The sequence below is a fragment of the Carassius gibelio genome, chromosome A2 (genome assembly GCF_023724105.1).
Source record: "Carassius gibelio isolate Cgi1373 ecotype wild population from Czech Republic chromosome A2, carGib1.2-hapl.c, whole genome shotgun sequence".
NCBI classification, from domain to species: domain Eukaryota; kingdom Metazoa; phylum Chordata; class Actinopteri; order Cypriniformes; family Cyprinidae; genus Carassius; species Carassius gibelio.
In genome coordinates this window covers 20424808-20438990 of record NC_068372.1, presented here as the reverse complement: position 1 = coordinate 20438990, position 14183 = coordinate 20424808, and the positions used below count along the sequence as shown (strand labels likewise).

The following is a 14183-nucleotide window of genomic DNA, read 5'->3' as shown; positions in this document are numbered from 1 at the left end:
ATCTTTCCATTGTTGGCCAGAGCCAGTGTTGTTTTTATTAACTAAAGCTATTAAAAAGGGACAAAATCCCCAAACCATAATTTAAAAGAAGATACAATTTTTGCTTTGGGCAGATCCTGTAAAAACACCTTAGAAAACAGAAGTGTTGTCCCAGTTTTTGTACAGTAAATTTCCAAATGAGCATGGGTCAGATGAGTGCTCAGATTTTTTCCTCTCTGTGGACTGTGTGGATTAAGTGGCTCAGATTTCTGCCGAAGGAGAATCCGTCATCCTTGGCCACCTGTCTCCTGTTCCCTCATTAAACTAGATCCACAGCTCCACACAGACAGTTACGCCACTGAGCTTGTGTCACTTCAGCTGTATCACACACACACACACACACACACACACACACACACTTCATATACACTTACTATATCAATTCAGCAATGGACAACATTTCATCAGACACTGTAATATAAAGTACAATTATTCACAGTTATTGTGAACTCATGAAAGCATGGAACATGAAAGCATTTTATCATAAACAATTACGTGCGTTCACATTTGAACACATGGCCATGTTTATTTTTACAAAAGTCCATCCATGTGGGTGTGAGTGTGTCATGGCTGCCTCTGAGTAACTGACACATCTTTTGCATATGAATTATCTAATGTGCAGCTCTGTAAATGAGTGGAAAAAACACTTCCTGTTTCACTCTTATACCCTCAGTCTCTCAGATCACGAACTAGCCAATCAAAGCAACTATTTATAGCCCTTTGGGACAATGCATACTCCCTGAAAAAAAGGATATCCTGGATGAACTCACTGTTACCGACAGACTACAGCTGTAAGTCACATGGTGAGTCTGCTTACTTAACTCAAAGCGCAAATATATACACAAGCAGGAAGTGAGGAAATCACACCACTGTAAATTCTGAATTTAGAAATTCTCTGAGATTAGCACATACTAAACGATTTACTAGTAAGACTTGTACACTTTCTTCAAATGACATAAATAGTTATACAAAACTATAGTTAGTGACCGCGTCCTAATATTTTAGAATGTCAATTCTCTGATAACATTTTATTCAATGAGTTAAACAGACATATACTGTAGATGTAAAAACACCTTCCATTTCACACAGCGAAACAACAGTGTCCAATTATCAAAGTGTGTAAGTGTACAGTTTGGTTATAATGTCTGGGAGGCAGCTATTGATCTGTTGCAGTAGGGGTTAGTGAGCATCTTTTCTCGAGATGATGAGGTAACTTGAGGGCAGGTTGCAAACAGATGTACAAACACACACATACCCACACGCAGTGGGGCTGTAATCCTGGTTCTTCTCTCTACATAAAGCCTAGGGCTCAGTATGAACCCGTCCTTGACTTCAGAGGGCACTGTTGTGTTTGTCTTGACATGATGTGTGTACAGTTTGAGAGGGTGATGATCGCTAACAGTCCAGTCTATGCACACACACACACACACACACACACACACACACACACACACACACACACACAGGCAAACATGCACACAAACACATGTAAACGCTCACACGCACATGTGCATACATGCGGCAACGTCCCTCCAGGGGCACATATCCTCTGCTCACATATTGGCCTGTCAGAACTATTTCCTGCAAGAGCATGGATTCATCAGTGAGGAACTAGCATGGGTCAGTGTTAGCATCTCCAAAACTCCCCCTCCCACCCACATACATCTCTCCACCTCCTCCCTCTCCTCTCCTCTCCTCTCCCCAGTCATGCGTGCCTACGCATACCCATCCCCAATTCACCAGCACCACTACTTAATGGCCCCACACTCTGGACACTTTAAGTGACTTTGAAAAATAGGTAATCGATTACAATTCTGTGTGTCTCTGTTTCTCTCACCACCCTTTTCTCGCTTGCCCCTCTCTCCCTCTAAGTCTGTCCAGCAAAATCCTGCACATCTATTTTCTCATTTTCTGGCCCTTTATTTGTTTTCCGTGCTCTCCCCTGTCTTATCTCCTCTCACCTATTTCTCTTTCTTTCTTTCTTTCTTTCTTTCTTTCTTTCTTTCTTTCTTTCTTTCTTTCTTTCTTTCTTTCTTTCATTAATTATATATGTGTGTATAAATTACATATTATTATTAATTTTATTATACAGCATACTATGTTCTACTAGTAATATGAATAAAAATATACTACATAAATAGATAATGAAATAAAAGAGACATTTATACATTTAAAAATATTATATAAAAAATGTAAAATATTTTCCAAATAGCTCTGAAAATGATTATATGTTTTTATTCACACACACATAAATATATATATTTGTTAAAATGCAGATTTTGGTTAAAATAATTATTAATCCATTTATTCATTCCCATCATCACCCACACATCTCCATTTCTCTCTCTCCCCTCCTCTCTTCAGCAGTGGTCAGCTTTATTGCAATGACAAGATAATTTGAGTCGTGCCAAAGCAATCACAGTCTGCAAGAGTGAACAAAGAGAGGTCCAGACCCATTCTAAAGCTGATAAATCTTCAGTCTGTCTGTTACGTATTTGCAACATGAAATCACACAGCCTGACATAAGAGGTTGTGTCGGAATGACAGTCTGTCCATACAGACTCATTATCATACAGCTCTGTTTATTCTATAAGTTTGCACATCATTAATAGGTATAACCTAAAATGTCCTATGCAAATTGTAAATACTATATAAAGTGTAAATTCTGACGCTATTAATACATTTACTGTATTTTCTTGTTTACAGTACTTCAATGCATTTATTTCCTTTTTGTCTGTTAACATGTCAGAGGTTCCTCTGACTCTGTTATGTGTGCATGATGGGATCTGTTACCAGTGCGTGTGATTGTGTCTGTGTGTGCCCCTCTGTCCATGTGTGAAGAGAAAATGAGTGTGTGCCTCTTGAAACTGGCTCTTTAATTCATCCGTACACAATCAATGGGCTCAGTAATGGAGTCATGATGGTTTGGTCAAGCGCTTGTCGGGACCTGAACCAGCTCCCTGTCACTTGTCTCCCTGAAAACACACACACACACTCACTCACAAACAGGGAGCTGGTCATTTGGCAGCTTTGATGTTAATGGAGAGGATTCACAAAAAATAACGCACACTTAATAGTCTGTCTGTCAGCACAGACTGATGAATGCCTATATAGTGAAAGGGTGTGTGTTTGTGAGTGGACATCAGTTTGCAAATACGTGAGGCTGTGTCAAAGCTTCGCATATATCCATGTGTGTGTTAGTGTGCAGACCTAATGTTTTTCCTATAGACCGCCCCACTATGTGTGCGTGCAGTTTGGTTTAGGTGTCCACATCGTCCCCAGAGAGGATTGACTAATAGAGACAGCCAGTGATTAATCATGTCTTCCCTGGGAGGGCAGGAGGGACACAAACACAGGTCTCCAGCTCTGGAAAAATCCTAACAAACTCACCCTATGTTATCCTTTTGTACATTTCCAATATTTTTTTTACAATAATTTTTTACATGATTTACAAGATCCATCCATCCATCCATCCATCCATCCATCCATCCATATATATATATATATATATATATATATATATATATATATATATATATATATATACATACATATGTGAAAATATTTGCATAATGGTAGAAAACATACACATTTCATTCATTCAGTGTCCCAATAGTCTTCTCTCTTTACTAAAATAAAAAGCACCAGTCACCAGAGCACATGTGGTCTATAAAGTGTCCCATTCCTCTTGTCCATTTCTTATTCTTTCCCCCATCTCTCTGTTCCCCCATCTTTCTCTCTCTAAGGGGGTGAGTGATGGCTAGCAGAAGACAGAGAGATAAATCCTGAGGCATGGAGGGGGTTTGGCGCATGCTGCTTGTCAGCGCGTTAAAGATGATTAATGTGGGATGCCCCCCTGCGCTGGACCCCTGCGTGGAGAAAGGTGGGGACTCCGTTTAATCTAAAGGGCCGGTGAGACCAGCGCGCAGAGAGGGGAAATAACAAGGAAATAGGACTGACAGAACTTTTTAGAGCTGAGATTTCTCACCTAAATGCCATGCTGTGTGAGAGAGAGAGAGAAAGAGAAAGATGTCTGTGACAGCTCTGACTGAGTGCTGGCCTGATCTTCTCTAATTTGCCAAGATGGATGGTTCTCTCCCGCTATCTCCCTCTCTCTCTGCCTTCAAAAATCCCGTCTTTCCCCCCGCTCTTAGCCATAACACACCTTTATTACCGTACATACACTCACCCAGACCTTTATTCTGATAGCACAGCTAATGAGGGCCAGAGCCAGCGGCCTCTCTTGGCGTTAGACGTTCCCTAATTATTAAAAGCACTTTCATCAAAGGTAACCTCTTGCTAACCCCACTGATGGCACAATTACACACTGGACGGATGAGTTAGCGCATGCTAATATCTTAATAGTGTCAAACTTTGCTGCCTTGGTGAAGGCAGATTCGAGCTAACTTGGCCACTAGCTGTATGGTGATGTATCGTTCCCCTCCAGCTGCCTCTGACACTCCTCGTATGTTGTTTTACAAGGCATTGTGTAAAAAAAAAAAAAAGATAGAAAAAGAGCTCTACAGAAGCCGCCTCAAACGTAAGCTCCCCTGGTAGTTGGCAGCCTGCCACTGGCAGCTCCGGCTGGGGCTGTTAGCTGTCTGTCTCTCCTCTCATTTAGCCTCACGCAGCATAACTCAAACAGCATGCGCCTATTTATTTAACTGCTTCCAAATGCAGAAAAAAAACCTCCATGCTTACATATCTGCGTCCATAAAACCCGACGCGGCAGATACTGTGAAACGTTTAGATAGAAAATTGACATATAATGTGCGTAGGCATCTTTTAAAGTTTTATAATGGTAGTAACACCACACACATCACTGTGTGGGCAAGTCCCACCTTGACCTTTTAAGCATTACTCTCATAATTGCAGCAAATTCACTCGTTTGGTGGGTTTAATGGTCTTTGTCTGGTTTGTTAGGAGTCAGGAGTACATTTTTGAGTGTAGGTGTGTGCGCCACGTGTATGAGTGTGCTCGGTGAACAAAACAGAGAGCATTTAAGGTACTGGCGAGAGAACAAAGCTGCCACTAATGGGCACAGGCAGGGAGCATGTGCCTTATGAAATCTCTCTTTGCTTACAGTGTGCCCATGGTGAGCTGAAGGCAGAGATGGTAAAGGACTTTCCTCTGCACAACCTGCCAGACTCACCTGAGAATGACTAAATTTACTAGCATACCAGTCGCCCTTTTGTAAAGCCAATCACTGCACCCACAGGTGCACCATCCACACTGAATGGGAATGAAAGTAACTTAATATTTACTTTTTAAGTTATTCTTCTTTGATCTAGAAGAACTAATTATTGTTTGACCACCCTGCTTGACCAACAAAAAAAACCTAGACCAGCTAGGATGGTTAATGGTTTAAACCACCCGTACTAAAGTAAAAAGCACAATAAGTTAGTCTAAGCTGTTTTGTTGGTCAACCAGGGTGGTCAAAACCCAAAATATGGTCTAAAATCTCTTGTTATTCTTGAGGAATGAATGCATATTTTTTAACAGCAATGGTGTTGACCAATCACCAGCTATGCAAGTTTAACAGGTGAACCGCTAAGCTTTTGATTGGTCAAAACCATTCCTGATAACTATAATATGCTAAAATTTGGGCAATTTTATACCGTTTTTTTTTTTTTTTTTTTTTAGCTGGTCTACAGATTTTTTCAGCAGGCCCAAAAAATCTGAATAAAAAAAGACCACAAAAAATAGGAAATGTAAGACCACAAAGGGATTGGCACCAGTTTTGGTTTTACTACTGATCACTGCATTTAGTGCTTTCACTGATTAACAAATTGCTCACTTTGACCATGACCATCACAAGCTCCCCACCACCACCCAAAAATCTGTCCTCTCTCTATCCGCTCTAATGAATTCCTTTTTCTCCATTTCATACCAGCACTGAATTAAACAGGCTTTCCCAATATGCATCAAGTGTTTACGCCTGCCTCATTCTCTCCCCTCTTGCCCTTAAGCATGCCAACATCAGTAAACAGTGAAATCTCTCAGCCTCTTACTGAATGTAACCACATTATGCTGTCTGATAACGTCGTCAAATAATGCCCGATAAGAGGAATTTGATTTGATTCAGGGCCTTTTTTTTCCTCCCTTTCAAGGCTTCTCTTTTCTTCTTCTTGCCTTAAGGCCACACACACACACACACACACATCTTTTTATACTCTGAATCTTCGAAAATGACACTGCCTTGTATGCGCAATCAAATAAATCCAGCAAACCTGTCAGCCTTCATTTTTTTGCCTCCCCTCCTCGCTAAATCAGAACAAGGTGAGCCGCTACATGTCATCGCCATAATAGAAAAATGTGCTTTATATACAAAAGGAGAGGAATTAGACTGATAATGGGACCAGCCCAGACTATCTGTGTGTGTGTGTGCTTTTTACTTTATTGCAAGTGAGCAGAGGAAACCATAAGCAGGCTGGGCAGTTCCTAGGCTGATTACTCAGGGTTAGGTGAAAAAAAGAATAGAGAGGATGAGAGAAGAAGGGAATGAGGCATCGCGCCTCATTGAGAGGATGTCTGATGAAATGGAACGAGGTCATCCTCAGTTTGGGACCTGATGTGCGTCGGTGTTGGCATCTGTGCTAACCGCGCACAGGAGGCCGATCACCACTGACAGTGATGCATTGTGCTCTTAAACAGCAGCTCCTCACGCTACCGATCACACACACACATACACTCAGGGTGTCACATTTAAAAAGGCAAATGCAATCAGCACCTAAGAGAGGAGTGGGACGAGGGGAGTGGTTTGGTGTCGGTATCACTCTGTCATTCTCTCTCAGTGGGGAGGAGTGTTTGGCTAAAGACAATGTTGGTTTGATGTGCATGATCAGCATATGTGTGGGGCGTGCAAAGATGTGCTGGCAGTCTTGTGGAAACATAAGCCAGTTATTAGGGCCACATTCATAACTATGCTCTTCAGAGGGGAGGAGACTTCATTATCTGAACACACAAACAACTCTGAGGACTTTTTAAAGGGCATGATGGGAAATTATTTTGTTATTTGTTGTTATTTTGTTATTTGTTATTTTTATTTTGGCTGTGCATGACAGGGTTGTGCATGTATCACAGTTTCCACAAAAATATTGAGCAGAACAACGTTAGTTCAACATTATTAATAATAATAAGAAGAAATGATTCTTTGGCACCATATCAGCATATTAGAATGATTTCTGAAGATGCATGTAACTGTTCATCTGAAGACCACCGTAATGGCTGCAGGAAATTCAGCTTTTGTGATCACATGAATAATTTTCAAATATATTAAAATAGAAAACCGTTATTTAAAATTGTAATAATACTTAATAATTTTTTTTTTTTTTTTTTGGGATTTTTGATTGAATAAATACAGCCATATCAAGCACTTCTTTCAGAAAACATTTCTAAAATCTTACCAATCAATTAGTGTAGCGTACATTCAAAACTGGTCTTGACAGACTTCCTTTCATTTAAATTTAAATGTTTCCTGCCTCAGTTCAAATTCAGAAATTCAATTTGAATGTGCATTCTCAATTTATTTCTGAATGCTGGACAACTCTGGTGTATTTGTGGGTAAGATGGTGTGCCTACATTTAAGTGACTGCGGCTTGCTTTGGAGAGTGTGTGGGTTTTCTTTGAGGGAATAGTGTTTAGAAGGCATCTTATTGAGGTAAGTGTGTGTGTGTGTGTGTTTGGTTTGAGTGTATGGTGTTCAGGATAAGACTTGTGTCGGTGGATGTGAGCACTCACAGTAGTGACAGCTGTTTATTCAATCAATCACCTTGCGGATGGCACAGCAGAGTGAAACGGCTGGAGATTGAGTTTTGCCTCACAGGGGAAAATGGAGCAAATTAATAGACCATTACCCAGGCGCTGACCCAGGAAATGAGGGTGACACTGCAGGGTTAGATCTGCCAGCTTGCCTGCCTCTCTTTCTTTCGCTCTCTTTCTGTCTCTCCACAGTTTTTACAATAGGCGAGAAGCCTCAGTCCTAGCACCCCTTCTCCTCCCAAGGGGTAAGGACCATTACAACTCTGGCTTTGTGATTGAGAGGAGGCAGGGAAGGGCACATCTCTGCTTAAATATGGATGGATTTGTGCAGCTCTATGAAATCGTGTGTGTTTGTCTGAACAGGTGGGCTATGTTTGCTGAGTAGGCAGTGTTAAGTCCCTGAGGATGTCATCTACGCTGGGCCTTAAACACGGGGGCGAAAGTTTTTCACCGAGGGTCATTCATCAATGACCAAAATGCCTAGCGTCCAATTATATTTGCAGTGAGAATGCTAACACACATAATGTGCTACTCGTATTCCATAGCTGAATGAGGGTGACCCAGGCACCTGCCCCAAATGTTTTGGTCAAAAGGTCAAGTGACATTTCAGCAGTCATTATATACATACTGCGATAGCACATTTACATCTCCAAGACGTCTTTCATTATCTGTAAAACTTTTAAGAAATACATGCATTTTAAATAAATTAAGTCTTAAAGACATTTTCTAAATCCGACAGGAAATCTGATTAGCAGACACTCTGTAAATCTTCTGGCTGAAAACACACCCATAAATGAAACATCTTACTCTTCACAAAGTATTTGTGCTAATATCATATCTAGTCCTGAGTAAACATTGATGCCAAAGCTAATGTCGATATAAAACTCACACAAAACACAATGAATGCTAAAGCTAATGCTAATACTATTATAAAAAAAATCCTTTCAAATACATGGTTAAGAAAATTCTACTATTACTGTAAACACACACATTGTGCATTGTATGCTAAAGCTTATACTCGTGGTACAAAAAATGGCATCGACTGCTAAAGCTAATGCTAGTGTTGCTATAAAACAATGTCAATGTGCACTGGAAGTGTGTACATTGTGTGGTCTGAGCAAATGTAAATACATTAACAAAACTTTAAAAAAGTGATTTCAATAAGTTTAGATTTGTGTAAAAAAAAAAAAAAAAATGTAACAATGACTAAAAAAGAGACGGCCTTGGCCAGATGGCATATATTGTGCGCTGAGTGCTCAGGCTTGTAACTGATGCCATGTGCTGCCTACTTTATGCCTGTCCATTAGTGGGCTTGTATACACAAGCACTGTTTCCTAAATAATGCCTAACCATAATTGATAGCACAAAGCCACCAATAACCTCTACAGGTTTCTTTTCATCAGTACACTGCTGTCGGTGTGCCCCTCTCATATTCTCTCTCTCTTCCTGCTCTCATATGCTTGTGAGGGGGAATTAATTACCAGAGCCAATTTACTGTTTATACTCTGATGTTTTAACTAATTACCACTAATGGTGACAGAATAGCAGCCGTGGAGTTAATTGAATTTAGATGGCAGGGCTGCAGGTCCATATGAATAGTGGCTCTCAGGAACTGTCATAACCGACCGCCCCCCACTTCTTCCTGCATTAACACCCCTGCCTGTCGTCGCTTACACACACACAAACACAAACACGCACACTCAATGTCTAATACATAAACACAGACAACTCACATGCATGCAAATCGCCTGCCCACTCCACATCAACTCCCTTTCATTCCTGCATAAGTCTTTTGTTTCACTGGAAGATTGAGCTTTGACATTGATTAAACATCGATTAAAAATGAAAAGCTCATAAACTGCTATCACACTATGATCAAAAAGATGCATTTAGATAGCATGACAACTTAAAAAAATGAATGACTTCCGGTGGCTTTGTTGCTGGAAATCTCTGTCAGTGAGAATGGGCTTTAATGCTCTGTCTGGTTAGGACACTGTGTCAGTGAACTTACATTCATATTTCTGCCTCCAGATGTCCTAGTTAGTCTGCTTGGCCCCTGACTGACTGCATGAATAATATTCTCAACACATCCTGTATGAGCTAAGACCAAAAAAAAAGCTTTCCAGGCAAAGTCGTAAAATAGCCACCTGATACACTAAAGGCTTAATGATTTGAAAGTTACAAGAGAAAGTGCTGTGGGCCGTCACCGTCAATCAGTTCTAGTACCGTCGCATACGCCAAACGGTCTGGCCGCTTAGCTCACTTTTCACATGCAGCACGTACGATCCCGGGGAGATTTTGCTAGCACGTGTAACGGTTAACCTCTTTCCCCCTCCTTCGACCTGGGGCACCTGAGACATATTCCTTTTTACGCGTGTTAACCTGTTGGCCTCCTCCGCAGTAGATCAGATCAATGGAGCTGAGCGTCAAGGTTTAGTCACGGCCCCGGTGAGGAAACCGTCTTTGGCTCCAAGGCTACGATTTGAATATGGAACCTGGCGAACATGCTGTAATCTTACCCGCGACAACTCAGTGTATTGAATGACTCTAAATTGATTTTCTGTTCAAAAAGCCACTTTTCTCATGCTGGCAGTTGGAGTGCAGCCCTAAAGGAAGTTTCAGTCTCTGTTGCCTGCTTTAAGCCCTCAGTGCGGCACTCCTCTTGCCCTCCTACCGCAGTTGCTCCGGCTCTGGTGTAGACGGAGTTTGAAAATGAGGCGAGGATTGATTTGTCATCAGAGATGCTCCTGTGTCTGCCTGTCTGCAGCTTGTTCCCAAAGCGGAGAGCTGTGAGTCTAACTCTACAGTACGACAACACAGCCATCTCTATTTATCTTCTCTACCACACACAAACACACACACACTTTTCTGGGCATTAGGGCCAGGGATTTCGTGTTCCTAGCTCCCGCTCATCTGTCAGCAACAGCAAGGAGCTGACATGAGCTAAAACCTCCATTCCACAAACCATTTAGAGCCTAAGCCTCTCTCTTTCTCCTTCCTCACTGCCTCACTTTCTGAGAGCAGTTAACATGGTACCAGACTGTGCTTCACAGGAAAGACTGGGAGAAATCAATCTATCCAGCTGCCCTGAACACAAAAAGCACTACTGAGCTGATTATATTTTGTATTCCCTAATCCAAACCCTAACATAATGGTATTTTTAGAATTTAAATAAAACATTAAACTGTGATATTTAGTATGCTTCTTATTATTTGTTCCTCATAATACAATCAAAACACTGTGTTTTTTTAAGACATTCAGCAAGGATGAATGGTTAGAGGGTTGGACTCCTAATCGAAGGGTTGTGGGTTCTAGTCTCTGGCCGGACAGAATTGTGGGTGGGGGGAGTGCATGTACAGTTCTCTCTCCACCTTCAATACCACGACTTAGGTGCCCTTGAGCAAGGCATCGAACCCCAACTGCTCCCCGGGTGCCGCAGCATAAATGGCTGCCCACTGCTCCGGGTGTGTGCTCACAGTGTGTGTGTGTGTGTTTGTGTGCATTTCGTATGGGTTAAATGCAGAGCACAAATTCTGAGTATGGGTCACCATACTTGGCTGAATTTCACTTCACTTCACTTCTCACTTAAATTCATCCTATATTTCAAATAAATGCTGTTCTGTTGAACTTTCTACTCATCGTAGAATCCAGGGAGGTGGTGGGGGTGGAAGCATCCCAATTTCCACAAAAAAATATACTGTTTTTAAATGAATAATCAATTATCACACTGCACATAATGCTGTGATGCTTATTTTTATATATTCTAAATATTCTAAATCTTTTTCGTGAATGGTTAAGCTTGAGGTTTATTTCTTCAGCCTTCAGTGTCAATCTTCTGATCTGATCCTCAAGAAACATCTCTTTTTATTAGCAATATTAACTCTGTTATTAAATTAGTTTTTTTTTTTTTTTTTAGGTTTAAGTGCGCAATAGGGTAAATTAGCATGCACAAAAAATTAAATAAAAAACAGACCCAGAGCTTACACAGTTGAGCACATCAGTCCAGTTATACAATATCACACCTTCAAACACAGTCACATATATCCCAGCATTTCTATGTGTTTGTGTGTGTGTACTAATCTGTGAGAGGCAGTATGGCTCAGAAATATGGCACCGGGGTCACAGCAGTGGAGCAGAAGCCTAACAGGAGTGCAGCTAGTTAGATGTCTCTCAGTACAAATGGGCTGCGATTTATCCTTAGCACAACAGCACATAGCACGACTTGCCCAGCCTGGTCCCTATCCCTCTATCCTGTCACTTCTCTGTCAGTCTGTTACTCACTCTCTCACCCTTCCTTAAATAAAGCGGGGCCCAAAAAGTTTTATATTAAGCATTTACTTTAAGCCATACTGAACTGAAAATGAAAATGTTCTAATTCTCATGTTGTTCCAAAACTGAAACAACATGAGTTGTTACAGTTGTGACTTTCTTCTGTGAAACACAAAAATGTTTAAGTTAAAAGTTTCTTTCTTTAAAACAAAAGGCATTTGGTAAGACACTTTGTTACATTTTTAAGTGTAGCTCAAGGATACAAGTATTACGAGGCCACTGCATTTCCCAAATGTAAAGACTGTTGGGATTCAGCTCAACTTTGGGACGAGTGACTGCAGGAAAGGATGTGTTCATCTCTTCAGGAGGTCAGTATGATGGATTAAAAAACTCACCTGCATGTGAAGCCAGAACCCATACTGCTCTCAGGTTGTTATCAGGTCTTGTCACTGACAGGAGACACTCAGCTAATCCTCCCACAGTGCTGCCATATCTGTATCTTTAGCTGGCATATATCCCCTGCTCTCGCTTTCACCTTCTCTAAGAGTCTCTTTCTGTTTCTCTTCTCAGCGGGAAGAGCTGGCAGGATGGTTTAATAAAGGCCATAGTGGGAATGAGGGCTGAGCATGAGATGGTCATCTGGAAGAATGGGTTTTTCAGCAGGCAAACCTCAGGCCACCCGTTACGAAGAGACCATGGGGTCCCCGAGGGTCCCCTGTAGCCTCCATGAGAACACCTCAATCAGACATGGCCGATTGCATCACAAACATTAGCTGGCCACCAGTGGACACCACAATGATCTTATCCATGTCAGTCTCCAGGGTCCAACATCACCAGCTTCTCCATCAGCTTTCATAAGGAGTGTGTTATGACTTCTAACAGCAGAGGGGGATGTTACCCCTTGGCTATGGTGTGCGTGTGAGCGGTTAGAAGGCTGTTTAACCTTTAACCTTATGGACATTGCTAACCCAGCATATACTTGCCCATGAGCAGGGCCCCAAATGAATGCAAGCACCAAATGTAAGAAAAAAATGTTGAGGAGTAAATACAGATATTCACAATTTTGCATTATTACACACACACACACACACACACTTCAACTATTCAACTTTGCATTATTATTATTATTATCAAGAAATTAAAAAATTAGATTGAAGTTGATTTAAAAAAATTCAAAAATTATTATTAGAAATGCAATCATCTAAAATATTAATAAATATGTATTTATCAATTTCAAACTATATTATGCAAAACAGCATTACCAACAATAAGCTTTAAAACACAAGATTTATACCTTGTAATTCTTTTAAATGTACCTGCCATTAGCAGGTATGACTAAAAGAATGGAGCAGAGAAAAGGAACGTCTTTAACATCTCTCATGAGCAGAGACACTAAAGTGAACAGGTGAGGTGAGAGGGCTGATACTCAAAGCAGGGGCACAAGGATCAATAGAAAATTAAGAGACTGGAATGGTTCTGCTGGTGTTCCCACACTAACCTCTTCACTCCTCTATCATCCACTTTTCCTCCATCTCACGTTCTTCCTCACACACACACAAAAGCATACTCGCTCCTGTTTTTCCCTTTTTCTCCAGCACCCCGATGTCTTCCCAGTGCAGTACTGGCGATGGTAAGAAAAAAAAAGAGAAAAAAAGAAAAAAAATCTTGTGAAGGAACTGACATGAGATGGTGGTGTTTAGGAGTTTAAGCATTAAAAAAGGGGTGAAATAAAGCAATGAAGCAGCGTGATAGCAGCAAGCGAGGGAGGGATGGAGAGAGGGAGCTTTAGCAATCTGCTGGCTGTCTGGGGACTCAAATCTCAGAGCAATTTTCGGGCTGGGTGATTGGCAGCTTGATGTGTATTCTTCCCCTGCAGGAGCTGGGCGATAACTCTGGCCCAGTCGCCCATCTCGGGCCTGTTGTGGGCCTATTACAATGACAATGCCGATAAGGGACATTTATCACTCCTGTGGCACGCTGACAGAGAGGCCCCATCAACAGGTCTACCGGGGCCGGTGAGGCACGAGCGAGGAGAAGAGGTTCACTGAGCCTGAATTACAGGCCACTCTCAGACACGTAACAATACGTTTATCACACGCATAAGCACACGCACA

General features: G+C 41.3%; 1 protein-coding gene across 9 annotated transcripts in view; it reads right to left on the bottom strand.

Annotated features, from left to right (window-relative positions):
• The window catches only part of LOC128030726 (E3 ubiquitin-protein ligase RNF220-like), a 120217-nt gene that overhangs the window by 32347 nt on the left and 73687 nt on the right, over window positions 1–14183 (bottom strand). The window lies entirely within an intron of this gene.